The sequence below is a fragment of the Suricata suricatta genome, chromosome 13 (genome assembly GCF_006229205.1).
Source record: "Suricata suricatta isolate VVHF042 chromosome 13, meerkat_22Aug2017_6uvM2_HiC, whole genome shotgun sequence".
NCBI classification, from domain to species: Eukaryota; Metazoa; Chordata; class Mammalia; order Carnivora; family Herpestidae; genus Suricata; species Suricata suricatta.
In genome coordinates, this window is record NC_043712.1 from 29,190,896 (window position 1) to 29,210,651 (window position 19,756).

At 34.6% G+C, this 19,756-nt stretch overlaps 1 long non-coding RNA gene across 1 annotated transcript in view; it reads right to left on the minus strand.

Moving 5' to 3' along the window:
* Positions 1-10,443: 10,443 nt before the first annotated feature.
* LOC115276733 overlaps positions 10,444-19,756 on the minus strand; it is a 47,188-nt gene continuing 37,875 nt past the window's right edge. Inside the window, exon 4 of the long non-coding RNA XR_003902065.1 lies at positions 10,444-10,691. This is a non-coding gene — a long non-coding RNA (uncharacterized LOC115276733). The remainder of the gene's footprint in view (positions 10,692-19,756) is intronic.

Genomic DNA, 19,756 nt, shown 5'->3' on the forward strand with positions numbered 1-19,756 from the left:
TTTATTATAAAGTTAAATATATTTTAATAATATTTAACATAACAAGTATGACAAACATTAAGTATGCTTATTGTATGTAGGTATTGGGAAAATCTGGAAGACATTGGCCTTCATGCTAAGTTTCTATAATTTCACACTGATTCTTTTTCTTTTCTTTCTAGAAGACCATAGAGTTATGCAATATATTATGTCCTACCTTTTTGAATTTTCTAGTTTCACAGTGTTAGTTTGGAGAAAGTCATAAATTACTGTTTTGGTCTGTTCAACTGAATTAGTACTTTTCCTATGGGATTAGAAAACCACTTTTCATAACTACTGGGTCCTAGAGTGGTTGGATTTACAGACCTTTGAAATGATTAGCTAAAATTTTAATTTTTCCAACTGAAAGTTTTTGAAGAAGTCAGCACTTAGGATATTGTTATAGACTGCATGTTTGTGCCTCACCCCCCAAAGTCACATGGTCAAGCCCTAACCCCTAATGCAGCGGTATTTGGAGTAGGGTATTGGGAGGTAATTGGGTTTAGATAAGGTCTTGACTATGAGAAGTAAATGTCAGTTGTCTGACCATCCAGTCTATGGTATTTTGTTATAGCGGCCTAAGCTGACAAAGACAGAAATGTTGGACATATGTAACTAATCCCCAAAATTGTGATGTGTGATTGTTAGGATCCTGCTTTTATAAAAGAAGAATAAAAGAAAAAATAATTAGCCTACGGTACCCCAGATTATAAGTAATTCAACCAGGATTTGGAATTCAGTCACTGTGGTTTAATGTGGTACTTTGTTTGCCTCATCAGAAGACAACCATGTCATTACATTGACTACTTTCAAAAGCAAATGATTTCATCTAGTTAGCTTGTGTAATATTTGAGGAAAGTGCTTATTATATCCATTGGGACTTTTGAAATACTGAAAATAAATATTACTACAAAGATTCAGGGACCCCAAACTTGGAAGTAAATACTGGATTTACCTTTCCTGATACGCTAGCTATAATATCAAAAAAAAGGAAGTATAACTAAGGGTCTGACTTCACTTTGGTTCTAGCAGCCCCATTAGCATTTCTTTCATTCTGCAACGTGTACAAATCTTACCTGCTCTCTCTGCCCTTCTCTATAATCCTTCTTTTATGTTTCCTTAGGAAACATGCTTCATTTCATTACAAAAATTTAATTATTAAAGGAATAAATGTTTCAGTACTTTCTGTCTAGAAATGCAAATTGGTTTATATTCAAAGACTTTAAGAAGCCAAGTTTCAAAGTCTCCTTTTAAACTCATCTGAAACCTGAAGAATGAAATTGTAACTAGAATTTCTCTTATAAATGTGATCATCAAAGAAACCCGTATGCTGTTTGCTTCCTATGTTATTAAATTTCATAATGGATGTTGAATGCAGAAGGATAAAAGTGAACATCATTAAAGCAGATGATTCATGCATCTGGGTAGGGTCATTAAAGACAGTTACAGTTAAATATTGGTGAAAGATATATCATAATGTACTTGTAAAGTAAAAAGAAATAAAAAATTTAGAACCTAGAGAAATGTAAGATTGCATAACCTAGACACCAATCTTAATAAGAAACAACCAATTACTTATAGTAATTAAATAAAACAGGGAAAGGTAGTAGGCATATATTTGGTAATGTAAAATGCCAGACACTGGACTAAACTTCAGTTACTCTGTCTTCATTATCTTCATTCATTCATTTGTTCATTCAACTTAAGTTTATTGAATAATTAAGGAGAAAGAGACAGCGATGCTAGCCAACTCTTTAATTTCCTTTTCTAAATTTCCCAGTCCCCTTTGCAGTTAAGAGGAAACATGTGACTAGTTCTGACCAATTAAATGTGAGCTGAAATAACATGTGTCCCTTCTGGGCTAAGGCAATGAAAAACCCCTGGACAATTCTCAGCTTCTCATTTCTCCTGCTATATTAATCAGAGAGAAGGTCTCATATTTGAGGTGATGGATCTAGAATTCTTAAACAACTTGAATTGCTGAATATTACCTGGATAACAGCTGGTCTTTAGAGTTGCCAAATCAGCAGTGGACTCATCATGAGCGTTAAGTGAAGGTTTTGTTTCAGCCAGTGAGACTTGGGGACTACTTGTTACCATAGACCAGTTCAGTTTTTCTTAACAAATACCTATAATGTTTACTCAGCTATCTGACAAATAATATTTAGTACCTTCTATTTATCAGGCTATGTACTAGGGTCTAAGGATGTGGTGGTTAAAATCAATTCCCTGATATTTTGAACTCTTAATCTAATAGGAAACAGATGTTAAATAAGTTTTCAAATAATTGCTTAATATCCTACTATCTCACTATCTTTATTAATTTGCTACTACTAATTATTATACTACTGCTCATGTAACATAAGCCATGCCCAAATAAGAATATACCTTGTTCAAACTTCATTCTGCAAAGGAATTTATTTAATTCATATGCTCACTCTGATTATAAAAATCTTAACTATAATTGTCAGGCATAAACATCAAGATCTATAAGATAACCATCTGGTTAAACATTTCTCATCTTAAGTTTTCTAAAAATAATACATGACTTTGTTTACAGAAGTCCAATCTTAGAAATGCCTCCATTCGATAGGAGCATATTATATGTGATATAGTTCTCATTTTAACTTCCACTCCTTTCTCTATCTGCACACATCCATAATTATTTCTATGTATATAATTAATTTGTATCTATATTAGCAAAATATGAGCTGATGTACTCAATTTTAAACCATTGCTACTGTCTCCAAGTTTAAACCATTCAGGTTTCTTCCCTTGGCTGTTTGTAACCACCTCGTCCAACACTGAGACACCTGGCTTCCGCGGTCTACCATCCAGTTACTCATTTGTCAATTCCAGCATACACATAAAGGGGCTTCAGCATTGTTAACCCGTGGAAAATAATTTTAGCAACTGGTCTATAAGACTCATATGCAATTTCTTTTGCATTTAGTCTTCGTCTATACTCATTTCTAAAATTGTTTTGATCAGCACATTTCCCCACCCCCTTCAGTGAGATTGTTTCACAAATTTATAATATAGTTGGATTATTTTGCCACAGTTTACATTTCTTGCTGGTATAACCTAACCTTATAAATGTTTTAAATTTGTAGGTATTAAGTTTAGCCTTTTGTATCTAAAGTTCCAGGGATTTTGACAAATGCACAATGTCGTGAATCCACCAGGTGTATCATACAGAATAGTTTTATCACCCTAGAAAATCCTCCACATTTCATGATTCAACCCTTCTTCCTTCCCAAATGCCTGGCAATCCCTGATTTACCTACCATCTCTATAGTTTTTCTTTTTCAGAATGTTCTGTAAATGGGATCATACAATGTGTAGCATTTTCAGACTGTCTCCTTTCACTTAGCAAAAATGCAGTTAAGATTTAGCAATGTTTTTATGTGGTTTGATAGTACATTCTTTTTTATAGCTGAATAGAATTCCATTGTATGAATGTATATAGTTTGTTTATCCATCTACCTGTTGAGTGGCACCTTGGTCGCTTCCAGTTTTTGCTGCTTATGACTAAAGTTTATACAAACATTCACATGCAGTTTTTCATAGCAGGTGTCTACGTACCTAGGAGTACTTATATAAAGGGCTATAAATAAGATTATGTGTAGATTTTTAAGAAACTATCAAACTGTCATCCAAAGCAGCTGTACTCTTTTGTATTCCTAGATCATGAATAAGAGTACTGTTTGCCTCGCACCCTCATCAGCAATTGATATTATCAGTTTTGCTTGTTTGTTTTGTTTCTCAGATTTTAATCATTATAGTAGATATATATTATTAATTCTTAATTTGCTTTTTCCTTTTTTAAAATTTTTTTAATGTTTATTTATTATTGAGACAGAGAGAAACAGAGCATGAGTAGGGGAGGGGTAGAAAGAGAGGGAGACACAGAATCTGAATCAGGCTTCAGCCTCTGAGCTGTCAGCACAGAGCCCAAAGTGAGGCTCAAACCCATAGACAGAGAGATCATGACATGAGCCAAAGTCGGACACTTAACCGATTGAGACACCCAGGAGCCCCTTAATTTGCTTTTCCCTAATGACAAATGGTAAAAAAAAAAAAAGTCTACAGCTTGTCTTTTTATTCTTTTAACAATGGCTTTTGCAAAATAGAAGTTTTTAATTTAATAACAAAAAAAATTGTCATTTTTTTTCTTTAGCAGAACATGCTTTTGGTTCTAAAAACTCATCATGAAACCAAAATTACCTAGGTTTTCTCCTACTTTTTTCTGAAATTTTATACATTTGCATTTTATAGTTAAGTCTATGGTCCATTTAGAGTTAATTTTTTTCTCACCATTTATCTATTTTTGAAAGACAGAGAGACAGAGCACAAGTGAGGGAGGGGCAGAGAGAGAAGGAGACACAGAATCCAAAGCCAGCTCCAGGCTCTGAGCTGTCAGCATAGAGCCCACTGTGGGACTCGAACCCACAAACTGTGAGATCATGACCTGAACCAAACTCCGATGCTTAACTGACTGAGCCACCCAGGCGCCCTTAAAGCTAACTTTTGTGTGACATGTAGGGCCTGTATCTAAGTCCCTTTTTTATGCATATAGATAGACCTACATCATTTCAGCATTAATTATTTAAAGACTGTTTCTCCATTGAATTACCTTTGTGCATTTGTCAACAATTTATTATTTAGTGTGGTTTGGATTCTGTCAATTCTCTTCCGCTGATCTGTGTTCATGTTATTTCACCAATACCACACTGTTGTAGTTACTGTAGCTTTTTAGGAAGCCTCGAAATTAGATATTATGAGTACTCCAAGTTTGTTCTTCAGTACCATGTTGCTATTCTAGAACCTTTGTCTTTCCTATATAAATTTTAGAATCAGTCTGTATATGTCCACAACATAGTTTTCTGGAATCTTGGTTGAGATTGTGCCAAATCTGCAGATTCAATTGCAAAGAGTTATTATATGGACAGTATTGAATCTTACAGCCCTGAACATGGGATAACTCTACATTTATTTAGTTCCTCTTTTTTATCATTTTGTTTTGTAGTTTTCTGCACATAGATTCAACACATATTTACTTGGATTTATATAAAAGTACTTATTTTTGGTACTATTATAAACATTTTTTATCTCAATTTCCAAATGTACATTTCTGGCTTATAAGAAAGCGATTCATCTTTATATAGTAACATTGTATCCCACAATCTCGCTATACTTGTTTATTAATTCCAGAAGCTTTGGAGGGTTGGTTTTTTTTCTTTTATTGTAGTGTTTAGAGTTTTCCACTTAGACAGTCATGTCATCTGCAAATAAAGACACTTTTCTTTCTTTCCTTACAATCTGTATAATTATTACTTTTCTTCTTGCAATTAGGCAGTTCTTCTGCTATGATGCTGTATGGGAGTGGTGAAGGAGGAAGTCCTCACCTTGCTGACAAGCACAGGGGTAAGTGGACATCACGTCCCCATTAAGTAAGATGTTGGCTATAGATTTTGACATTTCCCTTATTAGGTTAAGGAAGTTCTATATTTCTGGGTTTGTGATAATATCATGGATGATGTTCAATTTTCCTTAATACTTTTCCTAAACCTATTGATATGATTATATTGTTTTTCTTATTCAGTCTATTATGATGAATTGCATTAATTGATTTATGATTATGCAAGAAGCTTTAGTCCTATAATGAACCCCACATACTTGTGATATATTATTCTTTCTACATATTGCTGAATTCTGTTTGCTACTATTTTGCTTCTATTTTTTGGAGAGATGTTGGTACATAATTTTCTTATGTTTTTATCTAGATTTGATGTTACGATACTGCTGGCTTAATTAAATTGAATTAAATTTTCTGTTTCTATTTTCTATGAACAATTATGGAGAATTAATTATAAACCCTCCTTTAAATGCTTGGTAGGATTTATCAGAAAAAATCTGGGGGAGCTTGGGTAGCCCAGTCATTTACGCATCCGAATCTTGATTTCAGCTCAGGACATGATCTCACAGTTTTAGTTTTAGCCCTGCGTTGGGTTCTGCACTGACAGCCTGGAGCCTGCTTGGGATCCTCTCACCCTCTCTCTCTGCCTCCCTTGTTTGCTTACTCTCTCCCTCTCTCTCTCAAAAATAAATAAACATTTAAAAATGTATTTAAAAATCTCTACCTGATGTCTTCTTTTTTGCTCTAATTTTTATTAGTTATTTCTTCTGCTTATTGTAGCTTAATTTTCCCATCCTTAAATGTCACAATGTAGGAGCTTAGGTTATAAAAAAAAGAGAAACTTAGGTTATAGACACTAGATCTCTCTTTTTTCTAATTTATGATACAAATTTTCCTCTAAGCACTGCTTTAGTTGCACCCCACAAATTTTGATAAGTTGTATTTTTATTTTCTTTAAATTTTATAAATGTCTCTTGAAACTTTTTCTCTGATCTTTGAGTTATTTAGAAATGTGATATATAAAGCTAAGATATTTGTATATTTTCCAGATGTCTTTCTATTATTAATTTTTAGATGGAGTCCATTGAACTGTGAAGATATACTATATATATATATATATATAGTATATATGTAGTATATACTGTGTGTATATGCATGTATATACACACATGTAATTTTATACATTAAAGTATATTTAATGGCAAAAAATGTAGTCTTTTCTAGGAAATTTTCAATAAGAGCTTGAGAAAAATGTGCATTCTGCTGTTTTGTACATAGAGTATTTTATAAATGTCAATTAATAAAGGTGATTGACTGTCCTCCTCAGATTGTCTACATCCTCATTGATTTTCGCCCACTTGATGTATCAATTACTGACAGAAGAGTATTGGACTCCTCAAATATAATAGATAATTAGTCTTTGTCCTTTGAGTTTTATTAGTTTTGCCTCCTGTATTTTGACACACTGATGTTAGATGTATACTTGTTTAGAATCATTATGCCTTCTTGGAGAAATGAGCCATTTACCCTTATTCAATGCCCTTTTTTTATCCATCCCTTATAATTCTGCTTTTTCTGAAGACTTCTTTGTCTGAAGTTAATATAGATACTCCAGCTTTCTATTGATTGGTATTGGCCTGATATATCTTTCTCTGTCTCTACCTTTAACTATCTGGGTCTTTGTATTTAAAGTCTGTCCTCATAGATAGTAGATCTTGTTTTGGTTTCTGTTATTTTCTTGTTATTGTTCTACTATGACAAGATTTTATAATAAACATTTTTAGACTACTCTATACCCACCACTAAATAATACTATCCCATCCCATGTGTAGTGCATGCACCTTATAAAAAGGTATTTCCCTTCCCTGCCTCCCATCCCTGTGATATTGCTGTCACTCATTTCACTTATCCAGATGCTAGGGGCACCTGGGTGGCTCAGTGGATTAAGCATTTGATTCTTGATTTAGACTCAGGTCATACATGATCTCACGGTTTTGTGAGTTCGAGCTCTGCATTGGGCTTTGCATGCCAACCTCATGGAGCCTACTTGGGATTCTCTGTCTCCCTCTCTCTCTGTCCCTCACATCCTCTCTGTCTCTCTCAAAATAAACAAGTAAACTTAAAAAAATTTCCGGGGTGCCTGGGTGGTTCAGTCAGTTGAGTGTCTGACTTCGGCTCAGGTCATGATCTCACGGTTCCGTTCATGAGTTTGAGCCCACGTTGGGCTCTGTGCTGACAGCTCAGAGCCTGGAGCCTGCATCGGATTCTGTGTCTGTCTCTCTCTCTGCTCCTCCCCAGCTCCTGCTTTGTCTCTCTGTAAAAAAAAAAAAAAAAAAAAAAAAAAAAATTCTCAATGCTGTAGTTACCCTATACATTTCTATTATTATTTATTCATATTCAAACAGTTATATTTTTATATTTAGATAAATTAAGAATAATAATAAAATTTTTCATTCTACATTCATTTATTTCTTCTCTAGTGCTCCTAATTTCTTTATGTAGATCCAGTTTTCTGATCTATATCGTTTTCCTCTTGCCTGAAGAACTTCTTTTACCATTTTTTTAAGGCAGGTCTGCTGGTTATGAATTCTCTCACTTTTTGTTCTTCTGAAAAAGTCTTTATTTCTCCGCTACTTTTGAAAGATAATTTCACTAGGCAGAAAATTCTACATTGGTAGATATTTTTCTTCTTTCAACACTTTACATATTTTGCTTCATTCTCTTTTTGCCTTCATGGATTCTGATGAGAAAGGCACTGTAATTCTTATCTTTTCTCTCATTAGGTACGATTTTTGTCTCTTTAAGTTTGTGAAAACTTCTTTTTTCTTTGATTTTAGTTTTCTGTAGTTCAAATATGATTTGCCTTGGTGTGAATTTTTGTTCGTTATATTGTTTTGGTATTTTCTGCACATTCTGGATCTGTGGGTGTTAGTCATTATTTTTTTCTAATATAGTTAACAGACAGTGTTTTATTAGTTTCAGGTATACAGTATAGTGATTCATCACTTTCATACATCACCCACTGCTCACTTAGTATTGGCCATTATTAATTTTGGAAAGCTTTTGGCCTATATCACTTTATCTCTTGTGCTGCTTTCTCTTTCTTCACATTTATATATTCCAAATATATGTATGTTCAACCTTTTTGATATTTTTTAAATAATTTTTTAATGTTTTACTTATTTTTGATACAGAGAGAAACAGAGCATGAGAGGGGGAGGGGCAGAGAGAGAAGGAGACACAGAACCGGAAGCAGGCTCCAGGCTCTGAGCTAGCTGCCAGCACAGAGCCTGATGCAGGGCTCAGACCCACAAACGTGAGATCTGACCTGAGTCGAAGTTGGAAGCTTAACCGACTGAGCCACCCAGGTGCCCCTCAACCTTTTTGATATTATCCCACTGTTTTTAGGTGTTAGTTCTGTTGTTGTTGTTTTCATTCTTTTCCTTTGGAATTTCTATTGTCCTATCTTTAAACGAACAGATCCTTTCTTATTTCTATTATAATGTTTATTTTATTTCTGGCATTTCTTTTCATTTCTTTTTTGAGGTTTACTAGATATACTGCTTACCATTTTTTTAATAAAGCCCTTAGTCTATTAGTCTCAATTTCTTTAAGTTACATGTCTGGTAATTCCAACATCTGTATTATATCGAGTATAATTCTGATGAGCCAGCAGGAAGGATCTTTCTGAGATCTTCACTGAGAATCAGGAACTTGTAGGGTGCTGGGTTGGGGAACAGGGCAGAGGGGAACCATGATGGGGCATCCCCTAAGAAGAAGACTGTAGCCATCAGAGTTTCTCAGACTTAGGCTTACCTGCCCCTGGTCTTCACAATTCATCAAAATTACCAAATATATGTTCCTATCTATTTATGGCTTGATGGCTTCTGCTCTAGGTAAGTGGATCTCAGTAGTGACTCTCTGTGTTTACCCATCTCTCCATAGTTCTCCCTGTAAACCCAATTCCCTTGGGAGTCCAAGGAAAGTAATTAATTTTCTTGTATGGATGTCCTGATGACTACCAATCTCTAAATAGCAGAGCTGACCTAATAATTTTTTTAAAAGCAACTTTAAAATACATTTCATTTACTGAAACAGTCTTATAAAAGTACATTGAAATGAGTTCTAGAGGTTTTACTCCTAATAAAGCAAAGTATCTTTAGAAGACAATAGTGACTAATTTATTTCAATCCCCAACTTCATTTTTGTATAGATTATATATCATTATACAAGTTTAGAAAACTTTGATATTTAATTTTAAAGTTGATTAAATTATAGTGAATTCAGCCAAGACTAAATTTTTGCTCATGGCTTTATTTGTACATATTTCTGCATTATTCAGCACCGACAAGGGACAGATAATAGTCTTCCATTATATGACTCTTTGAAGGCTCTTGTGCCAATATTTTTCAATAAACTTAATGCTAATACTCATCTTTCCAAATGGCTGATTATGTAACCAGAGGGAAAGTATTAGATAAACAGCCTACCACTTAGAATTAGAAATTAGTATAGAATTAGAAATAATTGGGGCAGGAATTTTGAAAAACCAAGTTTTAGGTTACTGTTGCAAATATTTTCACTGGCATTAAGGAATCCTTATAAACCGGGAACCTCATTAACTAGGGCCATCTTAAGAGCACTCCAGGATTGTGCTTTGTTATTATGCGAGCAGCACAAAGATCAAAGAGGGAGTAGCCACCTTTATTTTAAAGGATGTACTAAATTAAATTGTCTAAGCTTCACACCAGCACATGTCCAGTTTTTCTAATTAACGTAACTATTTCATTCTCCAGGGAACATTTTAGTAATGCTGGCTGAATGCATTTTTCACATTCTGCATTTTAAAAACTGTACGTATCCTGACAACCTATTTTTGCATTCATCTCTGTGAACAAATCTTTCTACCTCCCTCTCCAGAAACACTACTCTATGGCTTTTCTGTGCTTTGGTTGGGTATTTTCCTTGCATTTATGTGCTCAATACATCATACATCATACAGCAGATTGACTTGGTTTTACTATCTTTTATTTAAAGTATTAAGAAAAAGACTCTTTCTCAGCCCAAACGATGGATTGAGTCACTTGGATTCAATCAATTGTAGCCTTGAGGTGAATACTGTCACATGGCCTGAGGCTGTCCCTTTCAGACCAAAAGAATCAGCAGTCCAAGAGGTGGTTTAGATTGCAGAGGACAATGATGGCCATCTTATTGTATACAGAGACTGAGAGTTTCTAAAAAGTCATTTAAAATTCTGAAAAAGACAAAAGGTATGATTTTTGCAAAAACAGTATTAAGGGAACATTTTGTATTGTCTCAGAACTATAGGTAGTGATCCAAAACTGAGTTTAACAAACTATTTGTTCCCATATTCTAGAGACAGGTACCAGGAAGTTAAATGGTTTATTTTCTAGGATTTACTAAGAAATGGTCAAATTGGTCTTTAAACTATGGCTTCAAACCATTTATGAAATGGTCTTTAAATCACTTTATGAGGGGCACCATGGTGGAGCAGTTGGTTAAGCATACAACTCATAATCTCGGTTCAGGTCATGATCTCACGGTTTGTGGGTTCGAGCCCCACATCAGGCTCTGCAAATCTGCAAGGATGTTGCAGAGCCTGCTTAGGAGTCTGTCTTTCCTTCTCTCTGAACTTCCCCCTCTTGTCCACTCGCTTGCTCTCACTCTCTCTTCCTCTCTCAAAATTAATAAATTGTCCGGGTTTCTGGTCGCTCCCTACAGAGAGGGGCACTTCCTGCCGATAAGCTGAATCTATGCAGCTTCCCACAATAAATAAATAAACTTATGAAAATAAAATTAAAAATTTTTAAATATTTTATGAAAAAGAGAGTGAGAGAAAATTATTTAAAGGTGTTTTGAAATAGGTAACCTATGAGAGTCATGTGTCATCATCTCAAGGAAAACTATCCTCTTAGACCAAGAGATAGGAAATTCAAGAGAACCACCAGAGTACAAAATAAGGTCCCTTAGGAAAAAAAGCAATCAGCACCCCATGCCTTGAACAGAAAGCTGCTTATTCAGAACAGTGGCTGATTGACACCATGTTTTTATTTGCACCGAGGGGTAGGGAATAGAGTCAGAGAGACATCAGGTTAGACAGAGCCTGAACTTTCACAGTTTGACCTGGAAAGAACATTTTTGTGGGTTTCCCACAAGCCAAGTGAACATGTAATAATAATTGAACATAACTGTTTGTCAGTTTCTGCGCCCATAAAAGAAGAAACGTTGGGCCAAATTAAAATGACTAAACACAATTCACTAGCGGCTCTGAATGGAGCAAGGGATGAAACAGTGGGCACAGGGACTAATAGTTCTAATAAACTTTCCTAGCATTTGGAAGCCTATCCCTTGGAAAACATTGATATAGACTTCAAAAATACTACCAGATAACATGCCTCTGGTCTCTTATATAGTTCTCCATCCCCTTTTCCTGAGCCCGTAGAAACCAAAAAAACCCAACAGTGTGTGGAAGAAAGGGTTAGGGGGAAATAACAGAACAAATTGTCTTCTTTCGGTATCAGTCTCTCAGGTCATAGGTTAGATCTGAGCTAGAATGAAAAGCAATGGTACAGGAGAAAATCCGATTTCAGTACAAGAATGAAATTTTAAACTCACTTAGAGAGAAATAAATTTTTTAATACTTAAAAACAACTGGAAAGAAGGAATATCTGAGAAAGTATGTTTGAAGGCAGTAAACTGGAGAGAATAATGAAACTGTCATGTCTGTACCCCACGAAATTTAGAGTGTGAAACACATCAGTGTATTATCAGAATAAGAATCTTGAAAATCAAAAGTATATGGTAAAATAAATACATTAAAATATGAAAATCGTATAAACCCAATGAAATAAATGAATAAATAACCATGATATATAAATGGGAAATGACTTTGAGTACACAACAACTGTAAAATAAGGCACAGAGAAAACATAGTTTGTGTGATTCAGCATTTAAACTATCACTAAAAGTTCAGTAAGGGGGCGTCTGTGTGGGTCAGTCAGTTGAGCTTCCGACCTTGGCTCAGGCCATGATCTCACAGCTTGTGAGTTCCAGCCCCATGTTGGGCTCTGCCCTGACAGCTTAGAGCCTGGAGCCTCCTTCAGATTCTGTGTCTCCCCCTCTCTCTGCCCCTCCCCTGCTCATGCTCTGTCTCTCTCTGTCAGTCAATAATAAAAATGTTTTCATTTTTTTTTAAAGTTTAGTAAGCATTCATAGATTTCTATTTTTTGTTTTACTGTATCAAGTTACTAATTTTAGCAGTATCATTCAAGGAAAAAAATTCTTATTGAAATGTCAGAAGTTCTTAGTCTGTATTCTTTAGTTTCTTAGATATGTGGTTTTAAAAAATCAGATCCCTGTGTATTAATTATTGGCCCATAATGCACTTACACCAAATATTATTTGAGTTTGCTCATTTAAATTCGGACTCCCTGAATATGCCCATTTGTGTACTTTTGTCAGTGTAAATACAAATTTTATGTACCACCCCTGCCTGAGTCATTGACCTCAAACAGGGTGTTAACTTTCAATCAGTCAGCTCAAATTGTGATGTCCAGATTTTAATATCGTCCCCCAAAACCAGAGACCGCCGGGGAGACCGAGTCACGCATGCAAAAGCAAAGGGCTTTATTATGGGCTTAGGCTCGCCGGGGCCTAAACTCGGGCTCACAGACTTTACCGGCGTGGTGGATCCATGCTGAGAGCCCCGAACAAAGGTGGGGTAGGGCTTGGGGGAGTTACAGGAAATTGTGACATAGGTACAGTGATCCTATTATTATTATACAATATTATTGACAGCAGGTTTATCCAATTACAACATTTAGAGTGTTAACCAATCAGAGTAGACCCAGGACCCAGGACCCTCACATAGGGTGTAACTAGCCTTAAGCAATAACTGATTACCTATAGCTTCTATTTCTAGGCCTGCCCTTAAGAATGTTAAGGGTATTACAAGGGTGGTCTCTCTTGCCTCGGGCAATGTGTAACCGCCTAATAGTTCTGGAGAGACTGACCTTTAGACCTAGTTTAGAGGGCAGACTTAAAGCCTGTCATGGCGTCTGCTAGGTTCAGACTCGTGTTCTTACAAATTGTCTCTTCTCCCTCTCAGGTTCCAAGCATTACCATGTTGGTCCTTTTGATGTGATGAATTTTGTTAACAAACTTCCCAACTTGCCGCCTCCTGGATAAACATTCTTGATCATTATAGGCAATTTTTAATGAACTATTTTCTTGATTTATTAGAATTTTAATTTCAATTTTGCATTGCCCCCAATTTACCTCATTGATAGATAGACAGAAATAGATAAAGAGAAAAGAGAGAGAAATAAAATTGATCTAGATTTAGGCTTCCCGGAAACAATTGATACTTGAAATTTACTGCAGATTTTAGTGTGATTGTCCATTTTTCTGGCAAGAATATCTGTGTTTCATAAGGTTCTCAAGAACACGGGTGAATCAAAAGATACTTAGGAATCTGTAGTCCACAATTTTTGTCCTTTGTGCTGTATAAATCGGGTTTTGTGACCATTTTATGAAATAAATTGGTGAAGAAATCCTTGAAAACATTATTGATACATATTTCCAAGTCACTTTCAAATTGATAACCATATAAATATTTTTTAAGGTGCTTGCTGAGCTGTCACCACTAACCACTAGTTGAGATTTATATTAAAAGAAAAAACACAAGGTTTTTGATAGAATTATTTCATGTTTACTTAAGTCTTTATGAACATATTCACTTGAGGATTAACATTTTTCCACATCATTCTTGCCTCTCCTTATATAATATGTATTTTCTGCCCATTTTTCTTGGGCAGTCTGAATGTTTGAACTATTTAAATGGGAATGATGAAGCATTCTATGACTGGGGGTGGTGGGGGGGTGTCTTATGATCATTAGTCATGATCCATGGGTCCAAGCTTTCTAATACAGACTCAGTTCTCTCTCCACCACTACTATGCTGGCTACGGTTATGCTGAGAGAAAAATAAGCACAGTCAGTGCCCTAGAGATTCAAAATTCATCATAGAAAATAGGTACAGCCATTACAGAGCCTGCTACGTAGTACTCAAGAAATGTCTATTGAATGAATGATTTTTTTCTGAGCAGCGGTTTGTCCACAAATCCACATAAGCCCAACTGATATGTTGTTCAGAAGATCCACTTTTTTGTGTGTGTTCCCATAGCACTTGTTTATATTTCATTATATTATCCTGATATCAAATTTAATTTTATTGCACATGTTCCATTTTACATTATAGCACTCACTCATTAATATTTTATCTCCACCTCTCCATGTGGATCTAAATTTTGAGCTCTATAACTATGACAGCCTCATATTTGAAAAATTCCTCAAGTATCAGGTCTCAGTTTATATATCTTTTAAATGATGTAAACTATCCATTCACATACTACTTTCCAAAAATGCATTTCACTTACTTTAATATGTGTAAGCACTCTAAACTCTTGGGGCAAGAAACCAACTAAAGATAGTGATAATATCTGAAACAATAACATGGTAGAACATAGGTCAAAGAATTAAGTTTAGGAGGTATATTCAATTAATTGGATAGCTGCTAAAACCTTATTAAATTCAGTGTTACTCCGTTAAGCATAAAGTTCATCTTTCGGTCATCTGTAAGAGATTTATTAGCTTTCTAAATTTTTGTATTATGATATTTAGTTTACAAGGACATGCCCAGGGACTTTAGTAATGGAAACATTTGTTAAAATTACAAACCAATAAAAAGGAATACAGATGAATGAATCTAAAACTCATTTTAGCAGATGCTTTTTTTTCTGTTTATTAACTTTAAATGACTCTAACGCTGATTTTCTTGACAATTACAAGGTGACAATATGCCAATATGAATATATAGAGCATTTGTGGTACCATGTACTGTAGTAAGTGGTGTCACCCCCCAAAGGACAGTTCAAGCCCTAATCCCTGAAACATGTGGGTGTGACCTTATTTGAAAATATAGTCTTTGCAGAGGTAATTATATTAAGATGACAACATGCAAGATTAGGGTAGATCCTAAAGCCAATGACTGGTATTTTTCTAAGAGAAAGGAAAGGGAGATTTGGACATAGAACAGTGGGAAGAAGGTCATATGACAATGGAAACATGATGATGTAGCTGTAAGCCAAGAAATGTGACGATCACAGGCAACCATCAGAAGCTGGGAAGGAGGCAAGGATTTTTCCCTTGAGCCTTTGGCAGGAACGTGGCTTTGCCAACACCTTGATTTTGGATTTCTAACCACCGGAAAGGTGAGGGAATGACGTTCTTTTATTTTAAACCACCAGGTAATTTTTATAGAAGCCCTAGGAAACTACTATGTATACCAGTGGTACTAATATATATACTAAATGTACATGTATTGTGTATACATACATACATATCCTCAAATAGGAGGAAATGAATATTTTTTATAAAAACAAGTATACACCAATAAAAATTAAATGGAAGTTCCAAAACATCAAAGAAAAAAGTTACAGAAAATACTTTTTTATATAATAACTAGTGTTAACAATGTTTGAGCATTTAATATAGGCTATATATTGTGACAGATACTAGGGATACCAAAGCCACGGTCTAGATATAGACAAAGATACATAAGTAAAATAAGTACCATTTCTTCTAAATGAACTGATGGAGGTTTCTACTGAGTCTTACAGGAACACCAGCACTGATCACTTACTTGCAATGAGAGCAGATGAAATCAAGAAAGGTTTGCTGGTGACTTGGACAGAGAGAGAGAGTAATTTCTGAGCCAATTTTTAAATAAAGTAGCCAGAAAAATTGTGTGCATGGAGAGTGGGGGTGGGGGGGGGGTGTGGGAAGGCTATAGATCTCTAATAATTCTGCCAGGGCACCCTGCTGGGCCAAAACCCAGGAACAATGAACACATAACAATGATGATGAGATAGATACATGTACAGAGAATTAAAATTAAGTGTAGGGAGAAGGGATAAATAAGGCTGGACAAGTAACTGGGAAAAGAGTAGAAGGCTATAAACCAACTAACTAACAATGGACTCACTGCATGGTGGGTTTTATGATTTGTTCTTAAGTTTTTGTATATACCAGTTTTATAGTTTTAAATCTCTTACAGCAAAAGTGTGTTGCCTATGAAACAATAAAGATAATTTAAATACAGAACATATAAAGTATTATCCAAAAGTTGTCCCTTCCCCAATCTAAATTCTGTATGTCCACTAAAAAAAGATTAGAAGAAAATAAATTTGCGATGTGGTTGTCTTTTAAGTAGAAGGAATATGGATGATTTTTATTTTATTTATGTTTTTAGGTTTTCAAAATTCTCTACACTGGGGTTTAAAAAAAAATCTATAAGCATAATACCAGTTCAATGCCTGGCCACAGACTTAAGTGTGATAAGATTTATTTTCTGAATATTTCTTATTTGGCATTTTATCTTCCAAGTGTCTTCAATGCTTGTCATCACTTCTGAGCATTCTTTATCTTAGTTTTGCATTTTAAATATTTATTTTAAAAGGTGCTAATTACCTCATTAATATCTCCTCTTTTTGCTATGAATATTAACATTCACATCTGACTCTAGGTCTCTCCCACCATGACATATCTAGACTCAAAAGCTCTACATATTTGTGTTGCTTTTTTTCAAATCTTTTAATCTCTCCATCAAATGGCTCAGAACTCTTTTGAGAAAAGGATCAAGATAACTGAATGCTGAATCTATTTCTTACTCATTTACTGATTTCCAACCACCAGATGTAAAAATCTAAGTGTATTCTTTTCTGGATTTGCAAGGAACAATATTCTTATGCTGTGGAACATTGTGAAACTCTTGACTTAACAGAACATTAATTTGTCAATAGCATTGTTTTTCTGCATCAAACAATCCTGAATGGGCCAGAATATATAATGCATCTATCACATGGGAAAAACTACTTCTGAGGGAAAAGTTTTTTTTTTTTTCAAAATGCCACAGGAAGTTGAGTTTGAAGCAGTAAATTGCCTAGTCTAATGTATGGTGCTCTCTGATTCACCATATTTTGTTAACCATAATGATCGTTTTCCACTCTAACTTGAATTTTTCAGATTTTTTAAAGATTTGTTCAGTTGTTACCGCTTTCCATTGTAGTTTCGCTATAAAATAAAGTATTCATATAAAGAACACATGATTATGAGGCTCATAATCATGATATCTGAGAAAAAATTTACATTATGTTACACAGAAATAGAAAGATTTGGAATTTATTCTGTTCTCTTGTTCCTGGGCCTACTACTGGATTTCATTCGTTATGATAATTTTAATGTATAATATATCTGGCTGAAATAAGCACATGCTTGGAACATAGGAAGTAAATAATTAAAACTAGTGTATTGAATTACATTCAATTTGATTTTACTCCAAGAAAACTAATGTTTCTTTAGAAAAAGATGCATATAGTTTCTAAAGTACACATTAGCATAGGTTAAATGTAAATATTTCTTTTGTTTCTTTAAATTGCCTAATACACTGCCATTCGCTTCTGGGCATTATGTTTTGTTTAAATGCTTTTGCACTTAAAGTATGCTAAAGCTGTCATTCCCTAGAGCATACAAGCCAGTAAAATTTAATATTCCAAACAATACAATATATAGCTTCTAACCTACATTCTAATAAAGTAGTTGTAAATAGATGCCATTTGTTTTAATTTCATGTACTTTGATTTTATTTTTTTAGATTTGTATCTTGTATGGGGTTTTTTTATTAACCTTTTAAGAAAAAGACAAAGAAATAACTTGAAAATTATGCCATCACCAGCTAATCAGTCAAAGAAAAAAAAATTGATAGGTTGTACATTAGTTGAGAGATTGTCATCCACTTTGCTGTTTTGATTTTATGTTTAAAGATGCAATTCTTGGGGCACCTGGGTGGCTCAGTTGGTTAAGGTCCAACTTCAGCTCAGGTCATGATCTCCTGGTTCTTGAGTTCAAGTCCTACATCAGGCTCTGTGCTGACAGCTCAGAGCCTGGAGCCTGCTTCAGATTCTGTCTCCCTCTTTCTCTCTCTCTCCCCTACTCATGCGCTCGCTCTCTCTCTCTCTCTCTCTCTCTCTCTCAAAGATAAACATTGAAAAATAAATAAAAATTTTGTAAAATAAAATAAAGATGCAATTCTTCATTTAAAAAGTGAAAATTAAATGGTTGTAACCAGCAGAACAGGTCTTTAAAATTATTTTAAGTACAATAAGTTTTTTTTTTACTAATTTTAACTTTTCCAATTGTTTCCAATGCTTTCAAATATAGGCATATTGTAGTGGAAAAAAGGTTAATTTAGAATACTGCCTAAATGAGCCTTATTCATTCTTCAGAACCAAATTCAGAATTTTTTCTTTTCCAGGAACTTCAAGTTTATTAAGGCAAAATAATCCTGTAGTTTTGATACAGAGTGACTTCAAGCTGTCTAATTATCTAGCTTATGTTGTTCAGCTTATTTACAGAGAAGCTCAGACTCACAATATGATCTCTTACTCAACAAACACTTATTAATTACCTACTATATTAGACGACTAAGTATAGCACAATCAACGAGAGATACAAGATTGTCAGGCTTGTCACAGAAATATTGGCTATCCGTTCAATAAATAATAAGAAAATATCATATAATCATAAGTGCTATACAGATACTGAAAATGCAGCCACATAATTGTGATTGAGTTGTTTTCTCTAAGACCTGATATTTAAATGAGAGTAAGGACCTAGCCATTTAAAGGACAATGGAAAAAATTATTCCAGGCAGAGGGAATACTTAATGCAAAAGCCTTGTACTAGAAAAAAGATCAGATATACACAGAAGACCAGTGTTGTTGAAGTATATTCAGTGAGGGGTTGAACTGTATGATATTAGATTACAAGCAAAGGCAAAGGCTTATAAACCAAGATAAAGAATTTAAAATGCATTTGAAAGGAATTAGAAATTAGCTTATTTACATCTTCAAAGTACCATCTGGTTGCTCTGTGAAAGCCCATTTGAAAATTGAAAACAGAGATACTAGTTAGAAGTCTATCATAGTCTTTGGTGCAAGAGTAGACCAGGTCCAGTGCATACAAGTCGAGCTGGACAGAATAGATGAGATTGAATATTATTTGATGATAGAGTCAGCAAGATCTACTGATGAACTGGATATAAAGTTTAAAGAAAGAAAGGAGATGAAGATTTATTTTCTTCTGATGCACCTGAGTATATGCTTGCAGAGTTTACAAACACAAGAAAAATAGGGAATGAAACAGGTTGGAGTGGGCTGTAACAAGAATTTTATTTTGACC